We start from the raw sequence: 13031 nt of genomic DNA, 5'->3' as shown, positions 1-13031 counted from the left end.
ACACCCTTTAAATGTCGTAGAGCCGAGACTAATCTATTGTTTTATTCTATAGGCGAGACGATTGTGGGCCGAGACGATCGGGTGGAGGATCGGAGCTAGATATTTCACTGTGAGTGGACCTTGATTTTTAATAAATTATGTTTTACTATGTGATTTTGATCCCTTTGATCAAATTTGAAGTCGACCTTGAATTTTAAATCCTAAGTTTCATAAATAACCACTTATATTAGTCTGATTGCCCCTATCTTGAAATTTATATTTTAAACGATCAAATAATATTTCAATGTGTTTTTATATGTGAATTCTTATTGAAGAAATCTTTATTTAAAAGGCGTGCTGTAATTGTTATAATTTCATATATCTTGGATGTTCATTTCATTGAATATTTACGTTTGGTTGTGACGTTGTGATTTGAGGAAAGGTAGTTTTTGATGAGTTGGATTGTTAAAGAGAGTTTGGAAGGAAATAAAAATGGCTTAATCTTTTATCTCAAAAGTAATTTTTTTTAGACATTTAAAAGATATTTTAAAATCGCTGTATTAAGTGCCCGTTTTTGAAATTTGAGATACAGATAGGTCTTTGGGACCCATCTTGGTACACATATAGGCTTTGGGCTGTGTGTTGGGATGTCTCGCCCTTTAGGGGCCGCTCTACGTGCACGTATGATCAGATGAGCCTGCCTATGTAAGTTGCACGAGATTGTGGCCAGGATATGAGCCTGCTCGTGTAGAGTGACCTCTCTGCACGAGATTGTGGCTAGGGTATGAGCTTGCTTGTGTGCGGGATTGTGGTCAGGGTATTGTCTACAGTTTACGGGTACGAGTATGGTGTAATCTCATTATTCTCCCAAGGATTTCCATTACACAAGTTTTAAACAAAACTTTTCTTTTTATGTTCATCTTGATTCTTGGACATTTGGTTTTGCATGATACTTATAATTGGAAAGTTCTCATCGAACAATTGCATATTTATTCATAAATGGTTTTTATGACGTTTTTTTTTTTAAATTGCTAAATAGTTTTAAAACTGGAGGATTTCAAAACCAAGTCTAATTTTAAGGAAAAAAGGTTTTTAATATGGAAACAAGCTCACGAAGGGTTTTACGCTATTAAATTAGTTTATGTCCACTCACTAAGTTTTCTCTCACATCTTGTCTGTTTTGTTTTAAATTTCCCCCTAAGTAGGAGTGGTCGAGCCAAGAAGAACATCGAGACATTTTTGTGATATGTTTGAGGACTTTGTAGGCTAACGTTCCTTTTATTTTTATTTGTATAAAATCTAGAATGACTCTGATAACCGATGGAAATTGGTTGTATGATGTTTTATTTTATTTTTTGACGGGTCAGAGACCGTTGTTGCTTTGTGGTAGAGGTGGCTAAAAGACATAGAAGTGTTTTCTACAGGTTTTATAAGTTGAATTAGTCCAATTTCAGGGGAGGTTTTGCCGAATTTTCGATAGGATTTTTTTTTATATTGGATCCCACAGGATCACTCCAAGTTTTAGGATGAAATCCGAGGCCGGTCCTGCCAATTTGGTATCAGAGTTGTAGATTTTAGATTCCTTGACTCCGCACTAAATGTGCATCCTTTGTATTGGATTTGGTGACTAGAACTATTAAGCATTTCTCGTACAAGTGTATCTTGGTGTTGTCTGTATAGAATGCAAATCATTCCTTAAAGAGTGAAGCTAGTGGAACTAAAATTAAAAAAGGCTTATTCACGTCAATGCCCCCTGAAAATAACTTCGATTTTCAATTTGCCCTTTGAAACTTCTTTCATCCCACTTTGCCCCTCAAACTTTACAAAATATCATATTCCGTTAAGTCTGTCTATGAGTCCGTCAAAAAAGCCTACGTGTCGCTTATGTGGAAGGGGCAATAAACTGCCACGTCAGTTTATTTGACGGAGTTTGTAACAGACTTGATAGAATATGATATTTTGTAAAGTTCGGGGGTTAAAGTGGGAGGAATGAAGTTTTCAAGGGGCAAATTGAAAATCGAAGTTACTTTCAGAGGGCATTGGTGAAACACCTCAAACCTCGGGCCATGAAAATACTGAACATCAAACTGTTAAATCTGCTTTCTCTTACTTTTGAGCCATACACAACAACATAAGTAAATAAAATTCTGTCAAAAACATTTTAAATAAATCTCTCTGAGTCCCACTGCCTCGTCTTCTTCCCACTGCTTCCTCAGTCTGCTTAACCTGCAAAACACAAATCCTACACCGCATCCATGGTGTACCGAGTTATACAACAAATCCGGTAAACTCACTAAAGCTCGTATGAGTGAAATTTCATAATAATAATTGTCCTCAATAATTTCTTCAATTCCATACTCAATAAATAATCCACAATAAAATCCATAATTATTCAATTTCATAATAGTTCCATCACCAATCATCCAAGCAACAAGATGAACCAAATTCCTCAAATTCACATCAAAATCCCACCAATAATATTAATAATCATTCCAACCAATCAATTGCCTAATCAATCAACCATTAACCTCAACCTCAATCATTCACATTCTAATTAATATCCTCAACGCATAGACACTATCATTTCCGTCCTCACGATTCAAGCCTAGACTTTACTAAGTCCTAGCAAACAAATGCAATACAAGCAACCAAACAACCATCTATCTAATTTCACACACTTCGTTTCATGGAAATCCTCCAGCTTTATAACTACTTTCAAAAATCTCTTCTTTCAAAACCATTTTCACATCCCCTCAACCGTAAATCAAACTCTGAACTGAATTTATCCTTGAAATCTGATATCTCAAAAACACTAATTCTTAAAACTCACATCATTCTCGTACCTGTACTGTAGAAAATGTCCTGGCCACAATCCCGCACTCGGGCAGGCTCAAATCCTAGCCATAATCTCGCACATAGAGGTCCTTCTGTAAGAGCAGACTCGTATCCTGGCCACAATCTCGTACGGAGGGGTCTCTCCGAACGAGCAGGCTCGTATCCTGGCCACAATCTCGTACGGAGGGTCGCTCCGCACGAGCAAGCTCGTATCCTAGCCACAATCTCATACGGAGGGGTCGCTCCGTACGAGCAGGCTCGTATCCTAGCCACAATCTCATACGGAGGGGTCAATCCGTACGAGCAGGCTCGTATCCTAGCCACAATCCCGTGCATTTTACACAGGCAGGCTCGACCGGTCAATACGTGCATTTATACATCAGTTTTTAAATACTCTTTTCACAATTCCCTTTTAACAACCCAACTCACAAAACATGTGTCTTTCCTCAACTCACAACATCTCAATTTTTAAAGTCATTTGTCTCAACCAGAATATCATTTGAAGAAACTTAAATAAAAATTCTCAACACAAATCCACCATTAAATCAATGAAATCATAAACATTTAGAAACATAAACTTTTATAAAAATAAAGTCCACTCACTGTTTACTCCGATCTACACCGAAACCTTTCCGAGATTGAATTCTACTCACGACCCTTCCCTTGTTTGTCACTCAAATCATTCCAATACTTCCTCAGGACAAACTCTAACATTCCAAATAAATTCCTAAACCTCAGATCCTCATCAATTTATTCTCATGATCCAAATCCTACCCTTCACAGTGTCATTGCTCGGATACCAAATCCGGCAGCATAACGGCATCGGGAATGATATTCCCTGAATCCGTATACCTGTTATGACCAGACAACCAATATTTAAATATTCAGGTTTCACAATTTGGCCGTTCAATGACCGAAATGGGCGGTAACCACCACGTACGGTGACTACCCAGCCCCAAAGTACACCCAATACTCACCCACACGTAAACAAACCCTAGGGTTGGCCTCTAAGAGTCCTGGGGAGGCTGATTAACAAGAAAAACCACCCAACTCACCGCCACAAGTGGTGGAGCCGTCGGTGGCAGCGGCGGCACATACCTAGAAATATCCAAATTCAACTCCGAACAATCCTAATCATATAATAGAACCTCCAATTGCACATAAACATCACAAATTTGAGTCCGATTTCAAGATATTCAAAATAGACGTAAACCCAAAAATCAAATTTCTAAAGTCTCAAAATTGAACATCAACACTTTAGGGGAAAGATTACTCGTACCTAGAGGATCGATTTTGTCAACTGGACCGACGGCCAAAAGTCGCCAGAAACGCCGGAATCGACGGCGGAAGCCGGCGGCTGGCTTGGCTTCCCGAGCTCATTGCTCCGCCGTGGGACATCGTCAGGGCAGGAGGACACCATTGCTGAACTCGCCGTGACGAGAGGTATGATACCCAGTGGGTCCGGCGTCGCATCGTGGCCGAAAAACGCAGATCGCCGGCGAGGAAGATCGGCCCTGTTTCGCGTCATTTCTCCATCGGGGGTGGTCGCCGGAGCAAAGGAGTGGCATGGCTGAACTCGCCGGGGCCTGGGGAAGAAAACCCAAGTGGTCGCCGCCCTCAAATCCGCCGGAAAATGTGAGTCATCGCCGGAGGCCCAATCGGCCTTAACTGGGTTCGATTTTTGGGGGTTTCTGGGCTAAACGATCTACAGAGGAATGAGGAGGGAGGAGAGGCGTGCTCGGAGAGCTTTCGTCCGCCTCCATCCGCCGCCGGACGCGCGCCCACGCGCCGGTGACAGGGCGGCGGTACTGAATGGGCGAGAGAGAGAGAGTATCGGGGAGAGAGGAGAGAGAGTGTGAGAGAATCCCCCCGAAATTTCTGGATTTTTGGGTATTTAAAACCCACTCCTACAAAATTACAAAATTGCCCTTCCCTTCAAATGCTCGTATCTTTCAAACCGTAGCTCCGATTAACGCGTGCCGCGTGTCTACGAACTCGTGGACTCAAGAGCTTTCCAACGTGCCCAAAGTCAAAGATGAAAGTCCATTATTTTTAAAAGTCAACTTTGGGTCGGGTCGTTACAATTGGCGTGAATAAGCCAATTAAAAAATAGAGTGATAGTATAACTTACTCTAGAAAAGGTAACACAATAAATATAATGTATAATCAAAAGCTGACAAAAAGTTATTGTAGATGGGATGGTAGGGCCTTTGTAGGCTGTTTGTTTCTTTTTTTCCTTAGTTCGAATCTTTGGGCCTCCAAAAAGTTGCTATTGTTTTTTTTCTACTTAAGTTTGAATTTTTTTTTTTTTGCTAAAATTGTTGAAATTTCTGAAAAGTTTGTCAGAGAGCAGTGTAAGATGGAATCGAAATTTCCCTTCGTAATATCACAAAAATTTTCGAAATTTCCACTGAAGTATTCTAATTTTTCCCAAAAAATACATGGAATCATGCTAAATTTCCTTAGCCCCAAATTCTGAAATTTTCGACGAAATTTCCTCGAAAATTTTGAAATTTAACTCCTTGGCCAGAGGAGCAATAACCTCTGCAAAAACCTGCATGCCCTTGAAAGGAACAAGGATCACATGCATGTGTCACTTAGGGAGGAAAATGGATCCCCTTGAAAGAATGGATCTTTAGCTCTATACTCTTCAAGGGAGTCAGCAAATGATTGAAATTTTGTACTGAATCTGGATCAGGGGCTTCTCCACCATGACCTTAGGGTGATACAGTGGGACCCTGAGCTAAGAAAAGATGCGCTAGGGCCTGGAGGGTCAGAAGTGCGAATCCCTATATCCGAAGCTGTAGAAATGCCACTAGGGTTGATCCTACTACTTGCACAAAATACGCAAGTAATCACAAAATACGCACCTAAGCCACCTCACATGAATTATGGCTTTGAGAATGACCTGCATGCTCATGCGAAATATCTCCCAGCAAAAAAAAAATAGTAAATTTAATTGCAATGAGAAAAGAGGAAAGTGTAGGTTGCAAGCACCTTCGACCTCACATCCAAGACACGGCCCTGAGGAGGCCCATGTGCTAATTCAGATTAGCCTCAGTGTGTACCTCCTCAGCATATGAAGTGGAGTCCTTATCATCGCTGGAAGAGATGAGTCTTGGAGGTTCGTGAGACTCAGAAGCGGTTCTAGGGTGAAGATTCCTTTGTGGGGTATTGGGAAATGAGCTGATTGCATACTACTTCTTCTTCCCTTTTTTCAAATTAAGGAGTATCAAACGACTCTAGCAATAAAACACTACCAAATGGGGTCACATTGATAGCATTAATCTTCCTCTTGTTAGTATAATGGCCAAATTCCAACACCTTTGGCTTATATGCTTTTTTATTTGCCTTGCTGTTACATTTTCTTTCAACCATGTGAGAAATGTCTACTCTCCCTTTGGCAGCATTAATTATAAGATAATCCGATGGTTCCGGATGGTCACGCAATTATTATGGGGGCGGCAGCCTTGCTCTAGGGCCAAATATTTTAAGAAAGTTTGAAAAGTCGCCCAAAACTTTAATCCAATAGTCATGGTAGCATCAATTAATGGTCGCAAATACACATCAATGTCATTTCCAGGACTTCTCGGTCCTGGAATCAACAAGGACAATAATAAATTTGGTTGCTTCATACACATCCATGGAGGCAAATTGTAAACAGAAAGCACTACAGGCCATGTGCTATAGGCATTGCTCATATGGCCAAAAGGATTGAATCCATCACTTGCCAGCCCTAAACGCACATTTCGAATTTCTGACGCAAAGTCAGGGTACAAATTATCTAAATGCTTCCATGCTGGAGAATCTGACGGATGTCTCATAAACCCATTCTTGGGACATTCAGTTGCATGCCACCTCATATGTTCAGCAATATGCTTCGACATATAAAACCTCTTCAATCTCGATTTTAAAGGGAAGTACCACATAACCTTAGCTGAGACTTTCTTTCTAGAAGTATCATCTCCTTTGTTATCTTTATATCTTGATTTGCCACAAACCGAACATGCAGTCAATTTTGAGGTGTCTTTCTAATATATCATGCAATCATTGGGACATGCATCAATCTTCTCATATGTGAGACCCAACCCATTTATAAGTTTCTTTGCCTTATAACACGAGTCAGGCAAACAATCTCCATCAGGCAACATTCTTTTAACCAACTCTAGTAATGTAGTGAATAAACTGTCCGGCAAACTCCCTAAACACTTGATTTGGTACAATCTTACAACGGCCTCCAATTTCTTAAACTCTTGACAACCAGGATACAACTCTTGATCTGCCTTTTCAAGCAACTTGAAAAAACTTTTGGCCTCTGCTGGACGCCCATCCACGATAGTAGGTTGTGTCGATAACCCAACCTCTTCTTCCGTTACTGGTTGAACAAATATGTCATTAAGAAAATCATGCATACCATCCATCTCTCCTCCTACGTCATCTTCTATCTCCCTTAAATTTGGCTCTCCAATATTAGACTCCCCATGATGCCGCCACCAAGCTTTTTTGTAATCTTTATCCATATCATGCCAAACAAGATGATCCACAATAGTTTGTCTTCCAAAAATGTATCTATTGCAACATTTTTTACACGGACATTTGAATTTATTTGGCCCAACACCATTCGCAGCTGCTTGATCCAAAAACAAATTAATTCCATCTACTTATGCCTCTAACTGTCGCGGAATCGTCAACCAAGTCCTATCCATGCTTTACCTCTTAGATGAAAACTCTAGACCCTGACGCCTACAATCTTTCAATCCCTATCATGTAGGCGTATCTATTCATACCTATTAGATTAAATTCAAAAAATATTCAATAATAATTTATGATTATTTATATATGTCAAACAAATAAATTAAATTCACAAAATATTCACAAATAAGTTGTATGTTTGTTAATCTACTTAACCTTTTTTTTTATTTGAACTGTAACAAATAAATTATATCTACAAATAAGTTGTTCTATACTTATTTATCTAATTAACCCAAATTTTAAAAATTTTCAGTCAATTTTATTTTTACTTTTAAATAGAACAAATGAATAAATTAAGTTCACTAATATGTTATATTTTTATTTATCTATTTAACCAAAAATTTGAATTTTTTTATTTCTCCTATTATTTTTATTTTTAACATTGATACATGAACACTAACATAATACTAACATTTTTTATATATACTATCCTAATAATTGTATGTTAGCTAAATAATTAATATTATACTCCCTACCCTAATAATATATTGACACTAACATACAATGCAAAAAATGAATACAAATCTAACATATACATATATATATATCAATTAAATCAAGCATATATATTTTTTAACATATCTAACATATATTAATATATTTCAACACATCAACATATAAAAAAAAAAAATCCAAGCTAGTCATAGAAAAACCTTGTTGCAAAATCCAAATCAACACTTAAATCTTGCTGCACCAAAATCACCACTTATCTGGCCTGCAAAAAAAAAAACACAAAAAATCACATATATAACAATAATGAAAATGGATATACAAAACCCTAAATTAAATATAATCTAGTATATACAAAAATCAAATTCGGCATACCCCCAAAGAATTCAAGAATGAAGTGGATTTTGGCCTCTGAGACAAGAAATTTGAGAAGATTTGGATAAACCTAACAAATTATAAAACAAAATAAAAAACAAACTTAATTAACAAAATCTGAAAATAAAATCAGAAATAAGAGAGAAAGAGAGAGAGAGATTACTGGAGCTTGGTGGGGAGCGTGGACGTGGAGCTGGAGCTGAGCGCGGTGGTGGCAGATGAGGAGGAAGAAGAAAGATGGAGTAGATGGAGGAAAAAGAAGGAATTGGCGCGAGCTAGGAAGAAGAGAAGGGAAAGAGAAGAAGAAGAAGAAGGAGGAAGATGCGGCGCGAGGAAGAAGAGAAAAGAAAAGAGAAGAAGAAAGAGGGTGCGGATTAGGTTAAGCACTCAATCCTGGCGGACCAATCCGCCAGGAGTAAGTCAAAGATACACTCCTGCACCTCACTCATTCCTGGCGGATTGGACCGCCAGGATTAATCAATCCTAGCGATCTATTCCGCCAGCATTGATTAATCCTGGCGGTCCAATCCGCCAGGAATGAGTGAGGCGCTGGAGTGTTTTTTTTGACTTGCTCCTGGCGGATTGGTCTGCCAGTATTGATCAATACTGGCGGAATAAACCGCCAGGATTAATCAATCCTGGCGGATAATATCTTCCACCATGAATGCTTAAGCATTTGTGGCGGACACCTCTAATCCGCCAGCATTGTTCGCCAAGATTACACCTTTTTGTAGTAGTGATTTATAAGATAATCTGATGGTTCCGGATGGTTACGCAATTATTATGGGGGCGGCAGCCTTGCTCTAGGGCCAAATATTTTAAGAAAGTTTGAAAAGTCGCCAAAACTTTAATCCAATAGTCATGGTAGGGCTTGGAACTACGCCTCTCCCTCTCTTTGCCGGCCAATATGAGTATCCCAAGTGTGACACCAATAACCCCAATTTCCCCAAGAATAATTGGATCACACACGACCTATCCTCCTGGTCATAAGTAGCATGGTATCCCTTGGTCAAGACCAAATTAGCGTCTAACTCGATGAGGAGAGTACAGTACAAGAGCTATGTAAAGACCCATATATTTTTATGTGATTTTAAATTTTTTGATTAGTAATTTTATTTGTTTATTTAAGTAAATTATAATTATTTAAGTTTTGGGATGAATTAATTTATATTAGAATTAGATTGTACCAACCCATATTCTTAATAGCCCATAAGTGATTAGCTCATTCCCTCAAAACCCAAAGCAAAAACCCAGCCAAAATTTTGAACGTTTCCTGCAAATCATCTTCTTTTTCTTGCCTGCTTCTTCCTCTTCTTATTAGCTTCTCATCCTTATCATCTCTTTCTAACATAATCATAACCATGCTCACTCAACAACCTAGGGAAAACTGAGTATGATAGGCTAGTAGCAGCTGATGGCAACTAATTATTTTGTAAAAACTCTAGGATGTTGATTAAACTAAGCTATGAAGGTGGAGGTGAAAGCTTGATGGCTGGAACATGTTGCCACTTTTTATACAACTTGTTTTACTTGAAATTTGAAATGAATACCAAGTTATAGCTCGCAAGTATACGAATCTTTTGATGTAGTGATAACGTATAAGTACGAGGTCAATTTCACGAGGAATGTGTTGGTAATAGTATTAATTCACTTAATTAGCATTTATTGAAAGCAATAAAAAGCAGGGGGATTGAGATGTTCTATCCTAAGTGCATAAAAGTAAATAAATTCCCATGGACATGCTAGCATTCAGAATCCACCCTAATTCTTAGTATTCCCCTAATATGTTAAAGTTTGCCTACAAGCTAGCAGGTTTGATTAGTTACTAGTTGTAACTGCTATTAACATATTATATCCATTTTACATACTTAGTTCTCTAGTCGGTTTCCCTAGGTAGTTAACTATACATGTTCTCCTTCGGCTACAGTCGACATCCCAAAGCTGATATCCATGCATAGAGTCATTAAGTTTTATGAATGATTAAAACATGCAAACTGTGACACCCTAAAAATGGCAGGGTATCGGCACCCACCTTGAAAACACCTAAGATTACAATACCCGTACTGACAGGACCGCCCCCGGATTTCCACCCTGAAACCTGGAAGGATCCTGCGGGATCCAAATTCAAGAAAAATCCTACCGAAAATTCGGCAGAACCTCCCCTGAAAATGGACTAATCCAGAAATTTCAAACCTGTTAAAAAACACTTCTAAACAGTAGCCACCTCTACCACAACCAAAATAAGGTCTCAGACCCAACATTTTCACAGAAATCCAACTTAAAATTTGTAGAATGGTTATCAGAGCTCCTATCCTATTACAAGGAAATTTTTTATATATAATAAAGTGTCGCCTACAGGGTCCGACTAGGGAGATGGATGTAACTGCCTCGACGTGTTTGGCTCGACCTCACCAAAGCTACTACCGGGGGGGACAATTTAAGATGAAACAAGAAAACGGCGAGATAGGCTCAGTGAGTGGACAGTTTAATAGAAATGAACATTTGAGGTAAACTTCATGTTTCAGAAAAATCCTTCAAAAACACATTTAGCTCTAAGACCTCACGTCACTCTTTGAAATCCCCCAGTTTTAAAATCATTTCCAAACTTTAAGAGAGTTATAAAACTAATGAGACTCAAAGCAAAAATAAATCAAAACTCATTTCTCAAAAGCCACCCATCTAAATAACAAAGTCATAGTAATAATAAAATCGAAATCATTCTAAAACTCAAAAAGTAGTTCTCACTTAAAATCCATATTTAAACTCTTGAAAATACCAATTTCATTTTCCACCATGCTATATACCCTGAATAACCTGGCCATACTGTAACGACCCGACCCAAAGTTGACTTTTAAAACTAAGGGACTTTCGTCTTTGACCTTGGGTCCGTTTGATAGGTCTCGAGTCCACGAATTCGTAGACACGCGGCACGCGTCAATCGGAGTTACGGTTCGAAAGATATGGACATATGAAGTGAGTGGCAAACTTGTAATTTTTACGGAAGGGGGTTTTAAATACCCAAAAAAAAAATCAGATTTTTAGGGGATTCTCTCTCCTCTCTCCCCGATTTTCTCTCTCCCTCGCGTTTCTGTTCTCTCTCGCCTCTCACCCTTGCCGCGCCTGTCACTGGCGCGTGGCGGCAAGTCCGGCGGCGGCTGGGCTGGGTGTTTGGCCCAGGTTACTCGCCGCTACCCCCTCTCTCTTCCCCTAGTCTCGGATCACCCAGCAATTGCGCAGAAAACGAGAACCCAGTTTTCGCCCGTTTAGAGCTCCGGCGTTGACTCGCCGTTTCCGGCGTCTTCGCGGCCCAGCTCCGGCCCTGGAAGCTTCCTCTCGTCGAGCCGAGCACGGTGGTGTGCTCCGATCGTCCACCCGACGCTCCACGACGGCAGATCGAGGCTGAGAAGGTCGGAGGCTTCTCCGGCCAGTTCGAGCTTTTCCGGCGAGATTTGGCCCTCGATCCAGTTATGAGAAATGATCCTCTAGGTATGGGCTTTCTTTCCCCCTTGTTCTTGCGTGTCAATTTTGAGAATTTGAAGATCGAAAATTTTAGGGCTTGTACCCATTTCGGTTTTACCTTGAATTGAGCATATTTGAATGAATGCTGAGTTGATTTTGGTCCAATTGAAGTGCCTAGGTTGATTGGGGTTGATTTTAGTTGAAAAACCAATTTTTTTTTAGGATCTATCGCCGCTGCCACCACTGCCTCCGCCACTTGTGGCGGCGGGTTAGCGGTTATTTGTCTCTGTTTGCCCAAATTGAACTTCTAGGAAACTCTCGGAGGTTGTTTGGAAAATTCTGTGAAATTTCTGTATATATTGAAGTTGGTTGTCTGGTCCTAACAGGTACACGGGTTCGGAGAATCTCATTCCCGATGCCGTTATGCTGCCGGATTTGGTATCCGAGCAATGGAACTGTGAATGATGCTTATTGGATTGTAATGTAGAGTACTGTTATTGAATGGTCTGTTTTGTGTGATTGTTGCTTTACGTTAAAGAAGACTAGGTGTACGATTTTGAGTTAGGAGAATGAATTGATGAGGATTCGAGGTTAGGGAATTATTTAGGAATTATAGGGTTGCCCGAGAATAATTGCTGGATTAGAGAAAAAAAACACTTATTGTCGAGGATTAATGAAAATGATTAGGTAATTATCTTACAGAATAATCAAGTTACTTTTGAGGAAGCATTTGGTATGATTTGAGTGACAAACAAGTGTAAGGTCATGAGCAAGAATAAATTTCGGAAGGGATTCCTTGATTCGGCATAGCTCGGAGTAAACTGAGAGTAAATGTTTAAAGAATAAATTGTCTGACAACAAGTGTTGATGATGATGCATATGTAGAGATGAATCTGAGGAGAAATACATGAGGCATTTAAACATTCTGATACAAGGATGGCTATGAGATGGTTCTGAGAATGATGTGATTGAGGTTGTGTGAGAAATCCTGCCTGCTCGTGCATTGATTCACTCTGCACGAGAAGTGGCGAGCATCCTGCCTGCTCGTGCATTGATTCGCTCTGCACGAGAAGTGGCGAGCATACCTGCCTGCTCGTGCATTGATCCGCTCTGCACGGGAAGTGGCGAGCGATTTACAGTTTGTGGAGTGAGATTTTGGTTGTGGAGTATAAATTGTTCTT

This window comes from Dryas octopetala, chromosome 1, assembly GCF_963921425.1.
Source record: "Dryas octopetala chromosome 1, drDryOcto1.1, whole genome shotgun sequence".
NCBI lineage: Eukaryota > Viridiplantae > Streptophyta > Magnoliopsida > Rosales > Rosaceae > Dryas > Dryas octopetala.
This window is presented reverse-complemented; position numbering follows the sequence as displayed.